General features: G+C 38.2%; 1 non-coding gene across 1 annotated transcript; it reads right to left on the reverse strand.

The window, feature by feature from the left end:
• Positions 1-6,830: 6,830 nt before the first annotated feature.
• Positions 6,831-6,937, reverse strand: LOC141715450 (small nucleolar RNA R71). Its single transcript, XR_012572213.1, has one exon. It is a non-coding gene; the product is annotated as a small nucleolar RNA R71 (small nucleolar RNA).
• Between the last annotated feature and the right edge of the window lie 17,012 nt (positions 6,938-23,949).

Here is a 23,949-nt window from a genome sequence, read left to right on the forward strand (position 1 = left end):
AGTTTAATCGAAATATCCCGTTTCTTGAAAATACGGGTTTTATCGGTTTACTGAAATGAATATTGTATCAAAAATTTTGCGCCAGGACCCGCACGGGTAAAACCGTACTCCGGATCAAAAAAGTAAAAATATGGAAAATGCTGGGAATATTCCAATAGGCTAGAAAAGTGTTTTCCTGAGACTTCCGGGTTGTAAAAATGTACAAATGATTGAAATCAGCTAGTTCCTGATTATACAAAATAGTTAATAATTACTCAGAAAAATAATTTATTAAATCCATAAATCCTTTATAAAATAATATAACAACATAAAAATTAATAGAAAAATATCACAATTATGTATACTTTATTTTGGACATATAAATATTAAAATACTCAAAACTTATCATATTTAAAAATCTGAACACAGATACCACTTAACAGATAATTCACGAAAATTCATATAATAAAAACTGAATATTTATTTATTGACAAAAATACTTACACGATATATCCCGGATATTATATCCTTCCCCCGTTAAATGGATCCTGTCCTCAGAATTTCCTAAGAAAATAAATGAGGGTAGTTTTCTTACATATCACTTTCTAGCTCCCAAGTTGATTCTTCAACTCTTGGGTTTCTCCACAATACTCTTACTAACTTTACAACTCTATTTCTTAACACGTTCTCTCTTTCTTCTAGAATTTCTATCGGACTCTCTACATAAGACAAATCTGCGTGAAGTTCTATTTGCTCGTACTTGATTACATGCCTGGAATCTGGATTATACTTCTTAAGGCTCGATATGTGGAAGACATTATGAATGTGCTCCATAAACGGGGTTAATGCTAATTCATATGCTACCTTGCCGACACGTTTCAAAATTTCAAAAGGCCCAACGTATCGAGGACTCAGCTTTCCTGTCTTTCCAAATCTAGAAAATCCTTTCCACGGCGACACTTTCAACACGACTAAATCTGCCAGCTTTAAATTCCATATCCTTTCTTGATTGATCTGCATTTCTACTCTGATGATCTTGGGCTGCAATTAACTTTTTATGGACATCAACTTCTTTTTTTGTTGTACCAATTCGGGTCCAAGTATCTTGTATTTTCCCACTTCATCCTAATACACCGGTGATCGACATTTACGTCCTATAAAGAGCTTCGTAGGGTGGCATTCTAATGCTGGCGTGATAATTATTGTTGTAAGCAAATTCTACTAAGGGCAAATGCTCGTCCCAACTTCCTTTGAAATCAATAGCACAAACACGTAACATGTCCTCAATTTTATGAATCGTTCTTTCACTTTGTCCTTCTGTTTATGGATGATAATTTGTACTCATCTTTAATTTAGTTCCCAAAAATTCCTGAAAATTTCTCCAAAATATTGAATTGAATCGTGGATCTCGATCAGAAACAATAGAAATGGGGACTCCATGACGGACTACTATCTCTTTCGGATACTTGTGAACTAAATTGTCCAGTGAAAATCTTTCCTTGATAGGCAGAAAATGAGCTGACTTAGTTAATCTATCCATTATAACCAGATGGCGTCGTGGTTCTCTTTCGTCCTTGGTAATCCAACTATAAAGTCCATAGCAATGTGCTCCCATTTCCATTTTGGAATCTCTAATAGTGGTAACAATCCACTTGGTTTCTGGTGCTCCGCTTTGCCTTTCCCAATTTGTAATGGCTTCAATCTTTGCTGGGTCCACTTTGATCCCTTCATTACTGACTATGTTCCTAAAAACTGAACTTCCTGTAACCAAAACTCACACTTTAAAAATTTAGCATACAACATTTCTTTTCTCAAAATTTCCAAAGATATCCTTAAATGCTCTACATGGTCTTCTGTTGACTTCAAGTAAATTAAAATATCATCTATAAACACAATGATAAACTTGTCCAAATAATCCTTGAAAATTTTGTTCATTAAGTCCATAAATGATGTTGGGGCATTGGTCAATCCAAAAGACATCACTGAGAATTCATAATGACTGTACCTTGTTGTAAAAGTTGTCATCAATATATCTTCAGGTTTAATCTTCAATTGGTGATATCTGGATCTCAAATCAATCTTAGAGAAATACTTGGCTCCCTTCAGCTAGCCAAACAAATCTTCTATTCGAGGTAATGGATACTTATTCTTGATTGTAAGCTTATTAAGCTCCCAATAGTCGATGCATAATATCATGCTTCTATCCTTCTTCTTAACATATAACACTAGTACACCCCACAAGGATACACTGGGTCCAATCACTCCTTTTTCTAACAAATCTTACAATTACTTTGCTACTGAATTTCAAAGGGCGCCATTCTGTATGGGGCCTTATATACTGGTTTTCGCTCCAGGTGCTAAGTCGATTGCAAACTCAATTTTCCTCTCTGGAGGAAGTTCTGGTAACTCATCTAGAAACACGTCCGGAAACCCATTGACTACTGGAATATCCTGGCTCCTTATTTTTATCTATCACATAAGCAATAAAATGCTTACATCCTTGTCGTAGTAATTTCTTAGCTTGAATCATCGTAAGAACTTCTTTGCTTGCTTCTGACCTTTAAACGTCACCACTTTCTCAGTCTGGCATCTTCAAATTTACCTTCTTGTTACGACAGTCTATCTGAGCATCGTACTTAGATAACTAGTCCATTCCTAGAATGACGTTAAATTCTCCTAACTTAAATGGTATCAGATCCACACAAAACTTATTTCCAGAAATCTCAATTTCACAGTTCATACATACTTGATTAACAGATATACGCTCTTGATTTGCTAATTCCACAGTCATTATTTCATTTAACAATTCAACTGGATAATTCAACTTATCAACAAAATCTTGAGAAATAAATGATCGAGTTTCTCCCGAATCTACTAACACTTTGGCACGTAAATAATTTACAGTAAGCATACCTTCCACAACATCCGTGTCCTAAATAGTGTCCTCCACAAACATGTCAAAAACTCTAGCTCTGGGAGGTTCATTCACTACTGGAGTGGATCCATTGATCTTCAGCACATTAATGACTGGAACTGGTGTCTTGCAATCTCTTTCTATGTGTCCTGGCTTTCCACACTTGAAGCATGTAAATCCAATTGCTGGAAATTTCCCGCTTAATTCCTGGTAGATTGATCTTTGCTTACTGATTCTCTGGGTGGTTGATTCTAGAGCTCCCTTGAATAGTGCCCTTTCTGGTTACATCTATAACAAACCTCATTGAACTTATTACAAACTCCTCCATATTTTTTTCCGCATACCTGGCATTCTGGTAAAGTTGGCCTCTACTGATTTGGCTGATTCACGGTGGCTGGACGGTTGCCTTTTCCTCCGTCACCCGCATTTTTCTTCTTAAAATTGGAATTCCTCCCGGGATGAAACTTTCCTTTCTTCTTGTTAAAATTTGGAAACTTCCCTGTTTGTGACAATCCTTCATTTCCTTCAAACTTTCTCTTCTTACTTTCCTTCTCTTTTTGTGATATTTCACTCCCCGTTTCTGCAATCATAGCCTTTTGTACAACTCATGCATACATGTCCAACTCAAATATGGCTACCTTCCCTATGATCCACGGCTTAAGACCTTGATGGAATCTCTTAGCTTTCTTCCTATCAGTATCCACATATGATGGTACAAACCTTGACAATTCCTTAAACTTATTTCATAGTCCGCTACTGACATATTTTCCCTGCTTTAACTCCAGAAACTTCAATTCCATTTGATCATGAACGAACTGAGGAAAATACTTCTTTAGAAACAACTCCTTGAATCTTTCCCAAGTAATGACATCCGTTCTTTCCAATATCTTAACAGTTTCCCACCAGTAGGTGGCTTCATTCTTCAAATAGTAGCTTGCAAATTCAACTTTCTGTTCTTCCCTCACTTTGACTAAAGCAAATGACTTCTCTATCTCCTTTAACCAAACTCTCGCTTCAATCGAATCTAAAGAACTTTGGATTCCGGTGGATTCACTACCTGAAAAGTCTTAAAAGTTACCCGGGGATTGGTCTGTCTCTGCTGTTATTGAGTCAGGTTGATTGTTTGTTGAGCCAAGATCTGGAGAATCTGGGCTACTGTTGGGTCTATGGGACCTGGATGTGCATTCTGGTTATAATTCTCTTGGTTGTTGTTGTTGTTGGTTTCTTCATTCTGGTTGGTAGAACGGGTATTTCTTCTGGGAGGCATTTCCTGTAAAAAAGTCAAACAACTTATTGGGTCTTTAAATCAGATCCTTTTTGTGAAAAGTTTGTGTAAAATAGAAATATCTCTTTCTGAAAACATTTGTAGTGGTTAAACTAAGCAAATTGCATGCTTCTTTATAGAATTTAAACAGTTAAAGGGGATAGAATTTAAACAGTTAAAGGGGATAGGGTACATGTTATCACAAGAGTTTATAACTGGTGCAGTATATGAAGTAAAATAAAATAGGTGCCATAATATAAATGACAATGCTGGAAAAGAAAAGGTACTGATATATATATCAAAGTTTAGTAGTACAAGCGTGAAAACGCTTCAGCAAAAGCAAAAAGGGTACAACAAGCCTACACACTAATCAGCAAGTCTCGTCTATATATACAAGCCAAAAGTCTGCTGATACACACTACACACTAATGTACATATAACAGTTGTCACAGCCTCTCTATCATCTAGCTCTATGGAAACTTCTGTCCACCAAGCCTCGTAAGATCCTTTAACACCTCTCTGGCCCAGGCCATAAGAGCACCTGGGCCTGCATACTCACAAGTAGCTCCATGCTGTCTGATAAGTGGAATTTTATACCACTTAGAACATCTTAAAATGGCTTAAATTAGTGCCTTGAAATCAAGTATTTTGTGTATTTGATGCGTTTTCCTAGTGTTTATGCATTTCAGGGTATTAGTTGCATTTCGGATGAGTAATCATCAAGAATAAGCCTTGACATGTGTTCACCATTGAGAGAGGAAAGGAAGGGGCAGATTACGGTGAAGAAACGAAGCAAACTCAGGATTTTTCCAGTAGGGTCCTGAGCGCCCGCTCAGCAATGTTGAGCGGCCGCGCAGGAAGCTGAGTGCTGAGCGACCGCGCAGGGTCGGGAAAAAAGATAATTTATTTTAGGACTTCTACTTCTGTTTGGCTTCCACTTCTATGTAATCTGAGTTTTATGGACTATTATATAAGTAGATTTGGAGACGTTTTCAAGAGAGAGGATCGTGGTATTAAGCAAGGAGCGAAGGAGATAAGAAAGAAGACCGTTTTAGCACACAGCAGCGAAGAGAAGCATATTTTCTTGTGATTCTTGTTTCGTTGTAACGTTGGATGCTAGTTTTCTTACTTTGAACCTATTTACTCTTGTGACGTAATCTGATTTAATATAATTAGTTTAGTTATTATTTTCTTGTGTTTGTTTATCATGATTTCATATGAACCCATGATGACGATGAGTGCTATTATGGGCTAATCGTGATCATGGGGTCGCAACGGATTTACTATGGAATTCTTTAGTTAATTGTTTAATACTTTAGTGTGTGATGATTGTATGATATCTAGTATTGGTTGTGCGTATTCGTCTTATGTGCGTCACGAACATATATGATAGGGTGTTAATCTCTTGTGAAGCGACGGTGGATATTGAGATTTAGAACTTGCCATGCTAGCATAGGTTCATGTATGATGTGCATGATTAGTGGGTAACTCTAACAGTTTTATTCGCCCTATGTAATCAAAAGGAATAACTTGTGCTTAAATCGTTGTGTTGTTAATTTCTGTAGACATATAGGAACTCAGCATAATTGATGACTATTCAACTTCTATCTTAATGTTGGATGTTTGGTAAAATGGTATTAGTACAATGAAAGTTGGCTTTTATCAGTTTCGTGTTATTCGATTAATATCATCATTGTCACATGCTAAATGTAATAACAATAACTATTGAAGGAAGTAGTAATGAAGTTGTGATCTCATGAGTGTTGTAATATTGTTAATTTGAATTGTTAATTAAGTGATTAATTAAGTAATTAATTGTAGTTAATATTTAGTCAACAATTCTAAGTGTTAGTGTCTTAACATTGGGAAGTAATCATACATTGGTGCGTGAGTTTAACTAAACAATAATTAGTCTGAGTCTCTATGGGAACGAACTAGAAAGTATTCTATATTACTTGCGAACGCGTATACTTGCGTGAATATTAACGCGTGTTTTCGCCCTAACAAGTTTTTGGCGCCGCTTCCGGGGAACTCGGCGTATTTGTTTAGTTTATGTACTTACCATCATTGGTCATTAGGACTCAGTGATTAGGACGTAGTAGTTACTTATTGTTTTCGGTTGTGTTTCAGGTACTTTAGCGAGCGTTTATGCAAACTCGTTCTCGTACTCGCAAGAGGACTTTAGATACAGCTGAGGAGACAGATGAAGTTCTTGATATTCTGGAGAAGATAGATTTTGAAGATTCGGATTCAGGAACTGAGCAGAAAGAACCAGTAAACATGGGTGATCATATTGTTCAGGCTGATCCAGCTCTTATGTACTTTTCTCGGCCGAAAATTGATGACATTCAGTCAAGCATTCTTCATCCAGCTATTCAAGCTAATACCTTTGAAATCAAGCCGGGCACTATTCAGATGGTGCAGAATTCTGTTTCTTTTGGAGGGGCTGCGACTGAAGACCTCAACATGCACATAAGGAATTTTGTCGAGATCTGCAGCACTTTTAAGTATAATGGCGTAACTGATGAGGCTATCAAGCTGAGGCTTTTCCCATTCTCACTGAGGGACAAAGCTAAGGACTGGTTACATTCTGAACCAGCTGGGTCCATCACTACTTGGCAAGATCTTGCGCAAAAGTTTCTGGTGAAGTTTTATCCGATGGCAAAGACTGCTGCTATGAGGAGTGCTCTTACTCAGTTTGCGCAGCAACCTACAGAATCTATGTGTGAAGCGTGGGAACGCTACAAGGAAATGTTGAGGAAGTGTCCACATCATGGAATGCCCGATTGGATGTGATCACTGGTTTCTATAATGGTTTGGGGGCCCAATCTCGGCCCATGCTCGATGCAGCAGCTGGAGGCGCCTTATGGGCTAAAAACTATACTGAGGCTTATAATCTTATCGAGACTATGGATGCAAATGAGCATCAAAACCCAACTCAGAGGATGATACCTGGGAAGGTAGCAGGTATTCTGGAAGTCGATGCAGCCACCGTTATTGCAACGCAGCTCCAAGCGCTGTCAATGAAGGTTGATTCTCTGGCTACATATGGAGTTAATCAAATAGATATGATTTGTGAGCTTTGTGCAGGTTCTCATGCTACGGATCAGTGCTCTCTTGTCAACGAATCTATTCAGTATGTGAATAATTATCAGCGACAACAGCAGCCTGTGCCAGCTACTTATCATCCTAATAACATAAATCATCCAAATATCAGCTGGGGTAATAATCAGAATGCTATTCAGCCATCATATCAGCAAGGTGTGAGTAAACAGTTTAATCCACTTGGATTCCAGCAACCACAGCAGTATGCTCAAAGGCAATCATATCCTCAACAGGGAAGTGCAGCTACACCTACTAGTGCTGATTTTGAGGAACTTAAGCTGTTATGCAAAAGTCAGGCGGTTTCTATCAAGACCTTGGAAAACCAAATAGGTCAAATAGCCAATGCAGTGCTCAATCGTCAACCTAGCACTCTTCCCAGTGACACTGAAGTACCAGGCAGGAAGGAAGCTAAAGAGCAAGTCAAGGCTATTACCTTAAGGTCTGGGAAAGTGGCTGATGCTGAAAAGCCAAAAGAAGGAGAAGCTGAAATTAGAGATGAAGAAGCTAAGCAAAAGGAGAAAGCGGCGGAACCAAGGAAGACTACTGTTGAACACACTCTGCCTGAGGGTAATACAGGGGAGAAACAGCTCTATCCTCCACCACCTTTTCCTAAGAGATTGCAGCAACAAAAGCTGGATAGACAGTTCGGTAAGTTTCTGAAGGTGTTCAAGAAACTTCACATCAATATACCTTTCGCTGAGGCTCTGGAGCAAATGCCTAGTTATGCGAAGTTTATGAAGAATATTCTTTCAAGGAAGGTGAAACTGGATGACCTTGAGACTGTTGCTCTCACGGAAGAATGCAGCGCTGTTCTGCAGCAAAAGTTGCCTCCAAAGCTGAAAGATCCAGGTAGCTTCACCATTCCTTGCACCATTGGCAAGTTGACTTTTGACAAGTGCCTTTGTGATTTGGGAGCAAGCATCAATCTGATGTCGTTGTCGATCTTTAAAAAGTTGGATTTGCCTGATCCAAAACCCACATACATGTCTCTACAATTGGCTGATCCTTCTATTACTTACCCAAGGGGCATAGTGGAGGATGTGCTAGTCAAGGTGGATAAGTTCTTCTTTCCTGCAAATTTTGTTATTCTGGATTTTGAGGAAGATAAGAAGATTCCCATAATCTTGGGAAGACCTTTCTTGGCTACTGGCCGTACCTTGATAGGTGTGCAGAAAGGTGAACTTACTATGCGGGTACAAGATCAGGATGTGAGCTTCAACGTATTCAAGATAATGAAATTCCCTACAGAAGATGAGGAGTGCTTAAAAGTGGATGTGATTGATTCTGCGGTTACTTCGGAACTCAATCGCATGCTAATGTCTGATGCATTGGAAAAGGCCTTAGTGGGGGATTTTGACAGTGATGATGAAGATGGCAATGAGCAATTACAATATCTGAATGCTTCTCCCTGGAAGCGAAAGCTGGACATGCCGTTTGAATCTCTTGGTACTTCTGACCTCAAGAATGCTGAAGGAAAGCTCAAACCATCAATAGAGGAAGCACCTACCTTGGAGCTCAAGCCATTACCTAAACACTTGAGGTATGCTTTTTTAGGTGATGCATCTACTTTACCTGTTATTATTGCATCTGACCTTTCAGGTAATGAGGAAGACAAGCTCTTAAGGATTTTGAGAGAATTCAAATCGGCTATTGGATGGACTATAGCAGACATCAAGGGGATCAGCCCTTCATATTATATGCATAAAATTCTGCTAGAGGAAGGTAGTAAGCCGACTATTGAACAACAGCGCAGACTTAATCCTATCATGAAGGAGGTGGTGAAGAAAGAAATTCTGAAATGGCTAGATGCAGGCATTATTTATCCTATTTCTGACAGTTCGTGGGTGAGCCCCGTACAATGTGTACCTAAGAAAGGAGGTATCACTGTGGTAGCAAATGAGAAGAATGAGCTCATCCCCACTCGAACAGTTACAGGATGGAGAGTATGCATGGATTATCGAAAGTTGAACAAAGCCACGAGGAAGGATCACTTCCCTCTTCCATTCATTGATCAGATGCTTGACAGGTTGGCTGGTCATGAGTATTATTGTTTTCTGGATGGCTATTCAGGGTATAATCAGATTTGTATTGCACCAGAGGATCAGGAAAAGACTACCTTCACTTGTCCATTTGGCACATTTGCTTTTCGCAGAGTTTTGTTTGGGTTATGTGGCGCCCCGACCACTTTTCAGAGATGTATGATGGCTATATTCTCTGACATGATTGGAAATAATGTCGAGGTGTTCATGGACGACTTCTCCGTCTATGGACATTCGTTTGATGAATGTTTGAATAATCTTCGCGCCGTACTCAAAAGGTGCGTGGAAACTAATTTGGTGCTCAATTGGGAGAAATGTCATTTTATGGTGCGTGAAGGCATTATTCTTGGGCATAAGGTCTCTAGCAAGTGTCTGGAGGTGGACAAGGCCAAGGTGGGAGTCATTGAAAATCTTCCACCACCTATTTCTGTGAAAGGAATCCGTAGTTTTCTTGGTCATGCGGGTTTTTATCGGCGATTCATCAAGGACTTTTCGAAGATATCTAAGTCGTTGTGCAATTTGCTTGAGAAAGATGTGCCTTTCAAATTTGATGATGAATGTTTGGCGGCATTCGAGACTCTCAAGAAGAGTTTGATCACTGCACCAGTTATTACAGCACCAGATTGGACAGAGCCATTTGAGATGATGTGTGATGCGAGTGATTATACGATAGGTGCAGTTCTGGGACAGCGCAAGAATAATCTCTTTCATGTGGTCTACTATGCGAGTAAGACCTTAAATGGGGCCCAAATGAACTTCACCACTACGAAGAAGGAGCTCTTGGCTATAGTCTTTGGTTTCGAGAAATTTCGATCTTATCTGCTTGGGACTAAAGTAACAATATTCACTGATCATGCGGCCATTCGCTATTTGGTTTCCAAGAAGTATTCGAAGCCGAGACTCATTCGTTGGGTGCTCTTAGTTCAGGAATTTGAGTTAGAGATCAAGGATCGAAAAGGTACTGAGAATCAAGTAGCTGACCATCTCTCTAGGTTGGAGAATCCCGAGTCTACTTCACAAGATAGGACATTAATCAATGAATCTTTTCCGGATGAGCATTTGTTCGCAGTTCAGGAGGAAGAGCCATGGTTTGCAGATATTGTAAACTATCTTGTTAGCAATATAATGCCTCCTAATTTGACCTCCGCTCAAAAGAAGAAGTTTTTGCATGATGTGAAGTGGTATATATGGGATGAACCATATTTGTTTAGACAGGGAGCTGACCAGATCATCAGGAGATGTATCCCGTTCTGTGAGACGGAGGGGATATTACGAGACTGCCACTCCACAGTTTATGGTGGACACTATGGTGGTGAGAAGACGGCAGCTCGTATTCTGCAAGCAGGCTTTTTCTGGCCTACTTTCTTTAAGGATGCTCATCAGTTTATTTTAAGGTGTGATCGGTGCCAAAGAGTGGGAAATTTGACGAGAAAGGATGAGATGCCATTAAATATGATGCTTGAAGTCGAGGTCTTTGATGTTTGGGGAATCGATTTCATGGGGCCTTTTGTCTCATCCTGCAATAATCAGTACATCTTGCTGGCAGTCGATTATGTCTCAAAATGGGTAGAAGTCAAAGCTTTACCGACAAATGTTGCAAAGGCAGTGCTGAATTTTCTTCGTAAGCAGATTTTCACAAGGTTTGGAACAGCTCGTGTAATCATAAGTGATGAAGGGTCGCAATTCTGCAACCGTAAGTTCACTTCTATGATGCAGCGTTATAATGTGAATCATCGAGTTTCTACTGCCTATCATCCGCAAATAAATGGTCAAGCGGAAGTGTCTAACAGAGAGATCAAGCGCATTCTAGAGAAGGTTGTTTGTCCGTCAAGGAAGGATTGGTCTTTAAAGCTCGATGAAGCTGTTTGGGCTTACAGAACAACATATAAAACTCCACTTGGTATATCCCCGTTTCAGTTGGTGTACGGTAAGGGATGTCATTTACCTGCAGAGCTTGAGCATAAGGCCTACTGGGCAGTTGAAAAAGTTGAACCTGGATTTAGATGCAACTGGTAAGAAAAGAATGCTTCAGCTTAATGAACTTGATGAATTCCGACTTCAAGCGTACGAGAATAACAAAATGTACAAGGAAAAGGTGAAGAGGTGGCACGATAGGAAGCTACATCCTAAGTCATTCGTGTCGGGGCAACAAGTTCTCTTATTCAACTCTCGTCTCCGAGTTTTTCTTGGGAAGTTGAAATCAAGGTGGTCTGGACCTTTTATTGTCAAAACTGTGTTTCCACATGGAGCGGTGGAAATTTTTGAGAATGATCTGGACCAGGCATTCAAGGTTAATGGTCAGCGCTTGAAGCACTACTATGGGGACATGGCAAACCGAGAAGTGGTTAGTGCCATTTTATTCACTACTTGAGAAAGGTACGCAACGTCAAGCTAATGACGAAAAAGAAGCGCTGCGTGGGAGGCAACCCATGATTTGTTGTTACAGGAACCCTTAGAAGTTAATAACCTATCCAAAAACACAAAAAAAATCAGAAAAATGGGACTGAAAAAAAATTCCAGTGACCCCCTGAGCGCCCGCTCAGCTCTGCTGAGCGACCGTTCAGCAAGCTGAGCGCCCGCTCAGCTTTGCTGAGCGACCGCTCAGGGGTCGGCTGCCAGAATTTTTTTTACAGTTCATAAAAATACAAAAAAAAAAAAATTCAGAAAATTAAAAATACCCAACACAGCCCATAAACCCACAAACTTTTTTCCTATTACTCCATGATTTTTATCCCTCAACCCCACTCCTAATCTAATTTAACCTAATCCACACCCTATATATACATACACCTATCCTACATATCTCCCACAAACTTTCTACACTTAAACTCTCTCCCAAACACAAAATCTCAGTTCTTAAACACTTTTATTGAAGATTCAATGGCACCCAAGAGAGCACGAACTATTGATAGTAGCAGCATAGTCCCTACTGCTGATTCATCGAGGATGAGTACACTAGGCTTTTGGGGAAACCGATTCTGAAGGAGAGAGGGTTTTTACCATCGGGGAGGGATGGTGAGTTGCTACCCATGATTGCAGAGAAGGGGTGGATAGTTTTTTGTGAGTCGCCCGAAGCAGTGCCGATGAGCGTGGTTCACGAGTTCTATGCGAATGTGAAGGCCGAAAAGAATGGGTTTTCTGTGGTCCGAGGGATGACGGTTGATTATCACCCAGCGGCGATTCGCCGTGTGATTGGGCATCGAGAGAGGAAGCCCGAGGAGGAGAACTGGAATGAGAAGACTGCTGAGGATTTTGACTTGGATTTGATTTGTGCTACTCTCTGTAGGCCGGGCACAGTTTGGACCTTCAAGACCGGCACTAATGAGTATCGTCACTTCCCGGAGATCGCTATGAACAGGTATGCCCGTGTATGGAATGCATTTATTTGTGCTAATATTTTGCCTTCTTCGCATGCACACGAGGTCACAGTTGAGAGAGCACAGTTGTTGTGGGGAATTCTTAATGAGGAGTACTATATGGACCTTGGTGAGTTTATCTACCAAGGAATTCTGAAGTTTTTGAGGGGAGCTGAGCATATGAACATTCCTTATGCATCCACGGTTACGAAGCTTTGCCAAGCAGTGGGAGTGAACTGACCGGCTCATGAGCAGTTGCAATTGCCGGCCGCTCCGATTAATTCTGGGACTCTGAATGGGATGCAGGAGTGGACCGATGGTGAGCCCGAGGAGCATGGGCTGGGTTATCGTCTTCCAGGAGGGCGTCCAGCACGAGGTGCTACTATGGCTAGGCTTAGGCGTGATGAGGCTGGTTCTTCGAGAGCTCAGGAGGCTGCTGGGATGGCTGATACCCAGTATAGGAGGCTTTCACGGCGGATGGATGCCATGTACGAGACGCAGAGCAGGTTTGCTCAGGAGCTCACCCTTGCATTAGGGACTGCTTTTCGGGGCCTTGGAGCTGATATCCAGTGGCCAGTTTTTGGTGAGGACTCTGCATACCCGCCGCCTGATACTCCACCCACTGAGGGTGATGATGATGATGACTCCGAGTAGGTATACCCTGAGTTCCTTTCTACTACCTTCACTGGGGACAGTGAAGATTTTAAGTTTGGGGTGGTAGTTAAGGAATATTTTGTGTGTGTCATATAGCTGCATATTCATGATAGTTTAGTTCATATAGTTGCATAATTTTTGCCATATAGTTTTTTTGTTTTACAGCTTTATTTGTTTATCATGTCATGTAGCTCATGCATATACCATGATCCCTTTTGCGATGATTTATCGACTGAATTGTGATATTGATGCGAGTGTAGTGATAGCATTAAAGTGATATTGAGTCGTGTAGGTTGATATGCATGCCAGAAGCAATTGTAGTTTCACCAAGTCTCAGAGAATGCTTAAGGGCTAGATTGTTGTTATGATCTGATTATTTTCGAGGTTAATCTATTTATTATGCTTAGAATTCGATAATAGGTTCTTAGTGATAAAGGCATGAAAAAGAAAAAAAATGGAGTAAAAATGGAATTTGTTGCTAGTTGTGGCTAGCCGTCAAATGGCTAGTAGCCGGCTCGCATGTTATGCGAGTAGTCTAGGGTTGAGCAAGATGGAGTGAAACGCACTTGCTCAGAAATTTAAAAAAAAAAGAAGAAAAGAAAAAAAAATTCAGGTGTTTATGCATAATTGATCACGAGTGGGCTCTTTGGTATTCGAGTTATTAAGTTCTTAGGGGACTTTGTGCCTAGTGACCTAAGGCTTTTAGAGTCTGGGATCCGCTAACCTAACGCTCGTTACATGGATACCATTGTATAAGTCTTTTATGGACCTCACTCATTGCACGGTCAAATAAGCATTGTTGTCGTAAATAAAAAGCATGATTCCGTAATAAGCTCCAAAATTCTTGTAGTGTTATATGTCACTTTGTGCCTAGCATTTTTATTCTTTGTATAATCATGTGATTGCCTTGATCATAATTGAGTCATAATAATTGGTCTAGTTCCGAAGCATATCTGTTAAGCATCTGCACACACCACGTTTCTGGCTGTATGTTCGTTTGTATGAGTTTATTGATCTTTAGTCGCCTAACTGCATTTGTTGAGATGTTGCAATTTGGTTGGTTTGTTCGTAGTAAGGGGGATCGCTGCATTTTCATATATATTGCATTCATGCATGTTTTTATTTTTTTTTGAGTCTGTTATCATCCTACCGAGTGTGTTATCATCCTTTACTTTGGCATTATCAATTCTTTGCTCATCTTGCCATCTTTGAAAACATTTAAGACCTATCTGAGTCTTTTTGAATCTTTTGTTACAACCAATTTTCTCTTGAAGACCTTCTTAAGTATCTTGAATGCTTGACAGTCTTTTCCTTGCTCATAATCAGAGCTTCTTTGATCTTGTTGCAAAAGAGCATGCTTGTCATCACATAGTTTTTCCCTCTTTTTGGGAAGCATATCGGTGCATACAGGGGGATCTTCCTTGAATTGATCTTCATCCATCTGTATTTTCACAATCAACATCCTTAGATCTTCATCATCTAATTGCTTACCCAAACAGACTTTTATACGAGAAAAATGAAGATTCTTCTTGATTTTTTCCAATCTTCAAGTCACGAGACTGAATAGTCTTGGGTTTATCACCAATTGATTTATCTTAGGAGTGACATCTTTAAGGATGGTGTTCACTTTCTTCGCCAGTGCTCAGACCCAAGCTTTTCCTGAAGTGCTTTAAAGAGTTTTCTATCCGATGAAGCTTCTCCAATAAACCACAGTTGTTGAAGCATAATGGTGGATGTTCATCCTCATATTGCTTAAAGCATATGTCATCCTGCCGTTTGAGGCGTTCAACATCATATCCTTTGAATCGATCGTTAGTCTGCCGTTCAAGGCGTTCTTCATCATATCGCTTAAAGCGATCGTAAGTTTGTCATTCAATGCGTTCTTCATCATGTCGCTTAAAGAAATCATTATTTTTCCATTCAAAGCGTTCTTCATCCTGTCGTGTAAAGTGATCATTAGTTTTCCATTCAAGGAATTCTTCATCATGTCGCTTAAAGCGATCATTAGTCTGCCGTTCAAGGGATTCTTCATCATGTCGCTTAAAGCGATCATTAATTTTCTGTTCAAGGTGTTCTTTATCATGTCGCTTAAAACAATCGTTGCCATGTTTTTTGAAGAATTCATCTTCATGTTGGTTGAAGCGTCCATCTCCATGTTGCTTGAAGCGTCCATGTTTATGTTGCTTGAAGCGTCCATCTTCATGTTGCTTGAAGCATCCATGTTCATGTTGCTTGAAGCGTCCTTCTCCATGTTGCTTGAAGCGTCCATCTTCATGCTACATGAAACATTAATCTCCATGCTGCTCTTGCATGTAGCATCCATCTTCATATTTCTTGAAGCATCCATATCCCGAGTTGTCGCCATTGTTGCGAGAATTTCCACCATTGTTAGACATCTTTTCCTTCTAAGATTTAATTTGATTTAGGCTCCTCCATCTAGCGCCAATTTGTTAAAGAAGGAATTTGGTTAACAAAGAATTGAGGTTCGCGGCCAGAATCAAGATCTGCAGCGGTGGTCGGTGATCAGGGAAATCACCAGAGTGTGTTAATTTGTGCTTAAGAAACAGTTGAGATTACTAGGGTTTATGTCTACCTTCCCAGAGCTCTCAAACACGTGCCCTCACAATGTGCCTACGTACCTTCTTTTATAGAGGATCAAGCCGGACGTAGTTCTTGGGGAACAAGAAACCTAGATGGACTTGGTTTCTCATTCTGTGGCCCAATAGGAGTTGTCAAACCAACTTCTTATTATAACTTGATTATTGATTTACTTTAGGAGTGACCGACGATGCAGCCTAGTCATAAAAGACCAAGGCTTGGTTACGACTTCCGAACTTCGCGGACAAGGAAACTCCCCGGCCGAAGGATATCACCATCCGCTACCGCTACTTTCGTCGATCATAACCGCAGGTATATCCATGACTTACCGCAAATTCCAAAGCGCATCCTTTCCCCCAATGAGGATAACCCACTGTACTACAAGGGGCCTATTTGGCATCCTCTGATTAAGCTACTTATTAACTTATAAGCCCGTAAGTACTTATCGACGACTGTTTGTTGACCTAACTTATAAGTCAAATTTACAACTTATAAGCTGATAAGTTGAATGTTAGCAGTGACGTACTTTTTCTCAACTTATTTTCATTTTAAGCTTTTTTTTATTAACTTTAGCTTTAAAAATATATGTTTGTAAATATTATTCAAATTTAAAAATCATGAATTAATATAATTATATTTAAAATTTATTTATTTTAATTCATTTAAGTAAAAAAAATCTGACTTTTAAGTAAAATTATCCAAACACTTACCTAACTTATAAGTATTCATCTACTTATAACTTATAAATTACTTATTCATTTTAAGTCATAAGTTACTTATTTTAAGATTTCCCAAACGGGCACAAGATAAGTGATCCCAAGAATAGAAGTGCAAAGTGCAGATAACCCCAAAGTCTCCCGTCGAGGATATCCCGCTGAATACGGAGACAGGGCTCCCAAAGCACACCCTAGATATTTACGACTGTTCCCCTACGAGTATAACTCGTAAAACTTCTGAACAACGCCTTTGACATGTTTTTCAAGATGAATGGCTCTTAGAGGACCCATTTTCTTCACGGGGGCGTCTTATGAAGGATTGGAGTCCCGCGGAGTCCTTCCCCATGCCTAGGGCGCACCCTAAGCATGGAGAAGTCCTACGGGGGCTCCTCTTCCTATCTTATATGATTAGTATGCTTTGTTCACTTCCTAGTTCAGTTGTGAGAGCAACCTCCTTGCTAATTCTTCCTTTTCATCTCACTTGTATTACGGAGCTGCCACCCGGTGCGGCCATATAGCATGGGGCGCCCCTATGATGGTGCGGAGACATTTCCCCGGAGCCTGGGTAATTCTTCATTTCTTAACCGTTTCACTCTTTTTCCCTTGACTTAAGGCCATCCTTCGTAGAATCCTCATCAATAATTGTTCTTCATCATCGTCTTCTACTATAGAGATCGTCGTGATATCGTCGTCGTAGCGGTCGTCGCACACTTCCCCACTATGGTTATTTTAATCTTCCATCATAATGGTCATCGTAAACCTTCATACACAACTTCACCAATCGTCATAATAACTTCTTATTGTCAATTGTCGTCGTAAGAGACTCCCATATAGGGAGAGACCTATAAGGGGCGCCCTAGGCTCCAGAGACGATTTCTCTGGAGCTCGTCCGTCTTCTACCTCGGTGGTGATCCGACCCATATCCTTAAAGATACGGTAAAATACCTACTACGATTTTATGATATAACATTATCCAAAATTGAAAAGGTTAAATTTTAAAGCATGTATGTAAATTGTTTCTGACGGGTTGAAAATCAGTTTATATAAATTTTAGTTTTATTTAAACATCTATTGTACTTCTAACACAAGATATTAGAACATCTATTCTACTTCAAATAAAAGTTTTATAGAAATCCTATTCTGCATCAAATAAAATATTTATTTCTCTATAAACTCAAACACACTATATATATATATATATATGTATTTAGTATTAAAAACTCTAAAATTTTGGCAAAATTAGAAAAATAAAATGCAACAAACTGACTGAACAAAACTTTATTGCACATATGCACGATCGTGACAATTGATTCTCACGTGGTTATCACTTGTAAAGTGGGAAAAAATGCGGGTTAGTACTCTAATTATTCAATAAATACAAGAAACGTAATTTCAAATCAATATTTGAAATAATTGTTAGCAAATAGTGACAGAAATAATATTATAAAGAATCCATTATTGTACGGAACAAACAAAAGTTTATACATAAGATGAGGATCATATGAAGTTTAACATTGGGGATAATTTACGTGCACACTTTTTACAACTATTTAGCTTAAATCCTAATAAATCCTAAACAAATGATGAACTCCCGGTACAAATTGACAATAATTCAGAACATGACACAACATGGAAAACCGTGACTCATATTTCGTTCATATATATAGGCAGACAATGTTATGTTCCTTTGTAAATTCAAATGCTTCTTCTTCGTAAATTTGTATGCATAAGATTAATTTCATTTCTTACACATTTAAACTCTTTATAAATTTCAACTTCTTTTTTTTATAAATTTGAATACCACTTCCATATCTCTTTTAAATTAGAACTCTTTGTAAATTCGAACTCCACTTCCATATAAACGCAAACACAAATGATTTTTTTCTTGTATTTAAAACTCTAAAAAAATTAGAAAAATAGTGAGACGACATTGGAGCGCCACTTCACCATATTTTTCTCCATCTCCCACTCATCAGTTTGCATAGCATATTTGCTATATTTTGACGACAAATCAGTATTTAAACTTACCTGAATCACTAAGCTGAAATTAGTACTATTCCAGGAACCAGTACATATTAGTGATTCTCGTAGGCATAATAAGTGATTTATCGCCGAAATATATCAAATATAATATCCATACTGATTGTTGGAGGATGTAGAAAAATATAGTGAAGTTAGATTTTAAAAGAAGTTCACGAATTGACGGGAAAAAATTAATTAAAAATGGAGGGAATTATGTGGAGTTGTGTGTGGGAGGGTTTATTTAAATTATCTGTGGTACAGTTTGTAATTTGTATTTTAATTTAGTTTATATTGGAGTAAAACTCTCTATATATTATCAGGATCTTTAAATTCAAATATAAAAGAATATACTGCCCAAATTTTTAAGTTTGAATCCCGTCAACAAAAAAAATTTCTATTTTTTATTTATATATTTATATAAGTTTCCAAATTCGAATCCCGTCACCGATAAAAAATTATGTTATTATTCATATTTTTGAAGATATAAATATGTTTACAAGTTCGAATACAACTGACAACATGTATTTATATTATTACTTTCAAAAATACAAATAAGCGTACGGATCTCCTGATGGTAAAATAGCAGGGCTCATTGAAAGTTGATGAAGTCACTAGTAAATTCCCGCCGCTTAAATTTGCTAGAGTTCAAATAGAACTTGCTTATGCAGCTCGAAGACCATCATCATGTTTGGGTTCCTACTATTAATAGTCGTGGTATCGGAGATATATTGCATGTTAACATTAAATACTCTCAATTACCTTACTTTTGCTGCCTATGTAAAGCCTTTGGACACTGATAATCCGGAAAGAGAATTACCTAGGGCTAAACGATCAAGACCTCAACCAAAGAAGAAAAATAGTGGTTTTTATATGTCACGAACTAATGAGGCAAGCAATGAACAAGTGCAGGTCCTGGTCAAGATAATGTGCAGCAAAATTAACATGAAGATTACCTTGGTAATAGAGACCGTTCATCATATGTGGTTGGGAAATTTGTAAGTTATGATGTGGTCATGGACGATGATCATGTTGTTGAACAAGCTCGTAGACACTTGGAAGTAGATTATGGTTTGGGACTATGACATTGTAGGTGGCACTAACATAATACAAGTCATAGTGCTCATAAAAAAACACCAACTGCGGCATTGCCGGAGGTAGCCCCCGAGATGGATACAGAGCAAAACATTGTATACTACACAAATGAAATTACTGAAGAACAACCCTCAGTTACTCCCCAGTTGGACAAGGGCATATTTGAGATGCACACGGAAAATTCTTTTAGTACTTTGGCTATTATGGAAGAAAAATATGAGCCTTTATATCGGGTAGGAAAAGAAAGCATAATGCGAATACCTTTGCTCAGATTGGAAATTCACCAAAATGATTAACAAAAGCAAAGAATTTACATATTTCGAGGGTTTCACTAAAGTTTCCAGCAAAAAAAGTGCCTGGTTGGCAGGTTTACCTCCAACCATTCCTAAAACAATTTAAATGAATATTGCATGTTGAAATATGAGAGGCCTTAATAAAAGCCCTCATCAGAAGAAAGTATTAAAAATTAGTATGTCCAATAAAATTACTTCATTACCCTATTATAGTAACAAAGAAAATAATGAAAATTTGGTATTGGATTTACAATTTTGAGCATCATTATAATGGTAGGATTTTTTTTGGGATGAGACCCCTCCATTTGGCATGTTTCTATTCTCTGTAAATCACTACAAAAAAATAAGGTTAAATACAACTGATTTAAATTCGACCGGTGTTAAATTCGACCGCAAGCAGTCGAATCCTTTAGACACGGCTAAATTCGACCGGCCTCGGTCGAATTTAAATGGTCGTATTTAAATGGTCGTATTTACAACTAATTTTACCCGAAAATGGTCGAAATTAAAACAGTTGAAATTAAAACGGTCGAATTTAGCCCCTAAATTCAACCAAAAAAAAATTCGGTCGAATTTAGCCCCAATAAAAATTGGAGGGAAAATTCCCGCAAAGTAATTTATTTGGGGCTCCTAAATTCAACCGATTTCGGTCAAATTTTTTACTTAAAATTGGCGGGAAATTTTAAAATTTTTTAAAATAAAAGTGAGAGAAAGTTCCCGCCTTTTTCGAAGTTATATTTCAATGGAATTTGGTTGTATTTAGAATTTTTCAGAATTTTAATTTTTAATAAAAAAATTATTTAAATGTTAGTGAATATTTTGAAATTATGAATATGGGAGAAAATAAAAGTTATCCAAATAAAAAAATTTAGTTCTTGAAAAACTAAATTATGCTCATTAAGAATTTTCAAATTTCTTTATTTGTTAAAAAAATAAAATTGATGTTAGTTAGTTGCACTAGTCAAACTAATTCTTGACTTTTTAAATGGCAAACCAAATAAAATTATTTTGATCTGAAATTTTGGTTATATCACTAATATATATATATATTTATTGACATCCATACTGTTGGATCGCTAAAAATATTTTAAAAAAAATCGAAACACCAATTCACGACTAAACACTACGTAGTTGTACAAGTCAAACTGATGTTTGACTTTTAAAATGACAAACTAAATAAAATTATTTTGACCTGAAATATTGGTTATATCAATAATATATTTATTTATTGACATCCTCACGATTATTTTGACCTGAAATATTGGTTACATCTCCACACCCATTCACCTCCTCACGATTTCCATTTTTCTCCCATCCAAGATACGTCGGTGACAGGCTCCCCAAAATCTCAAGATACGCCACCAAACTCATCCTCTCTTCATCTTCACTCCCTTTAAGCCCAACCCAAAAAACACATTTAAAATCTTTTGAATCTAGTGCGGGTCTTAGTCGAAAAGCGTTTCGACTCGGTAAGTTCATTCAAGATGTCAACTCACTGCGTAACTCGGTAATTGACTCAGCCCAGACTTGATTTTGACAGTTCTTGTTTATGGAGGAGAAGGGGTTTATTATTTTATTGTACAGTATATTTGGTTAGTTAAATCAGGCCTATTTGATGGTAAATATTTGATCTTTATGCAAAAGATTAGTGCTTGGTTTGAGTTTCTTGGGTGTTTTGAGAGTGTTCGGTTGAAAATTAGGGAGCTGAAGAGGATTAATGTGGTTTCGAGTATTCGGGTTTCGGAAGTGAGGGGGATTAGGTGTGAGTAGGATAGGATGAGGTTGAGGAAGGTGAGGGAGAAGAAGATGTTGAACTGTTGTTCAAGATATGGCTGATGGGTTAATGGCATTGGGTTATATGAGGGATGAGAACAAAAACCCTGAACAAGCGTTGAAATTGTTTACAGACAAGAAATGGGTTGGCATCTCGCCTAATTCAGTAAATCTAGCCTCTGTGATTTCAGCTTGTAGACAAGCAGACAATTCTAAGTTTGGCAGGTTGGTGCATGGGTTTGGACTCAAGCTTTGTTTGGAAGATGTAAATGTGTCAATTGCTCTTGTGCGCATGTATGCAAAATGCGATATGGTGGAAGATGCTAATAATTCTATATTTGTGGCTTATTTGAAATAAGTTCTGACTTGAATTGTGTTATCGGAATATGCTCGGAATCTTGGCAAACTCACCGGATTTTGGAAATTTTCCAATTTCCGGTGAGATTTTTTTAAAAACTTGTTTTAATTAATTCAACCGAAGCTAGTTAAATTTAGAATCCTTATTTTTGACTGGATTAGGTCGAATTTAAGTTTTGGGCGGTTCTTTCAAAATTTTTCGGAAAATTCAAATTTTCGAGCGGGATTTTTAAATTTTAAGCGAAAATTTTAATTTGACCGTTTTAGGTCGAATTTGGGCGGTTGAATTTAAGCGGTTGTATTCATCCGGTCGTAATTAGCCGGTCGAATTTAGTTAAATACGAATGAACTCCTAAATTCGACTCCCTTTATTACAACCGATTCAAAATCGGTCGAATTTAGTTAAATTCGACCGTGCGCAGTCAAATTAAGCTAAATTCGGCCGATTTTTTTCGGTCGAATTTAGCCTTTTTTCTTGTAGTGAATCAGCTCAGCATGTTACTTGTCACATTACGTTTATAGAAAAGTAGTTGCATTTTTTGCCTATTTTGTTTATGCATATAACCAGCCCCATCAACGCTTATCTCTTTGGTCCGATCTTGAGCATCTTAGCACGATTGACAATCAGTGGCGGAGCCAGGGAAAAAAATAAGGCAGGGCCAAAATAAACTATAATTTTTTTCCAAACTACAAGTAGAAAAGTGTGAAAAAATATCATAAAGAACATAATTCATTACAATTACCTGTTTACAGTGATACTCTGCGAGATTTCATACTCTGCAATATTTGAAGTACATCTTCAGTTTTCATGCTTAAGATAATGTCTCTCTCAATATATACTACCAAAAGATCATTTAACCACTCATCCCCAATCCTATTACGAAGCCGAGTCTTGAACAATATTCATAGCAGAAAATGCTCTTTCTGCTCCATTTGTTGCAACCAGTAAAAACATAGCTAATTTGATAAGTAAATAAACCAAAGGATGAATCAAATGTTTTCTCGTCTCAACCAATTTTCTACCATGTTCATAATTCCATCAAGATCCAAAAATCTTTCATCATGTGTGATATCTTGAAAGTAGGTAGGAAGTGCCCATTCAAGTTCCATTTAATAACACCCAATTAACCAACTGACTACAATTTACTATTATTTGCTAATATGAATTAAAAGTAAATAATTTCCTAATTAAACATCATAATTCACAAATCAAAACAATTTAAATAAAAAATAAATAACTTTTTAAAATCTATTTACAAATTCACAAATATATGCTAATTTGAAATTACCTAAAAGTTTGAATGGCTCTCCGGAAATGGCTCTGTGGAACTGGAAAAAGGTTGAAGCCTGAAGGAGAAGAGGTGTGTGCCTGTGTCAATGGCTCCTCTTTGCGTGCCTGTGTCTATCACCACTCCGTTGCTCACTCACTGTCCCTCAGTCTCTCTTCACATAGTTAGGTTTTGTTTTTTCTTTTGATATTTTCTACTGATGCCTGTGAGTTGTACCAGGTTTGTGTGCAAACTTAAGTAAAAACAAAAGGATGGTTGTGCTGTGAGAGTGGGCATGTAAGTGATGGGTTGGGCTTGCATAATGATTTTTTTTGGACTTAATTCCAGGGAGGGCCTGGACCTATTCTGGACTTTAGCTCCCTTCTCCACTTTTGACAACGGACCTTGGTGTGTTATGGGTGATTTTAATTGCATGATTGATCCTATAGAGGTGTTGGGTGGTGGAGAATATTAGACCCATGCTATGGAGTTATTCAAGAACTGTATTCACAATGCTGG

The sequence above is a fragment of the Apium graveolens genome, chromosome 3 (assembly GCF_009905375.1).
Source record: "Apium graveolens cultivar Ventura chromosome 3, ASM990537v1, whole genome shotgun sequence".
Taxonomy (NCBI): domain Eukaryota; kingdom Viridiplantae; phylum Streptophyta; class Magnoliopsida; order Apiales; family Apiaceae; genus Apium; species Apium graveolens.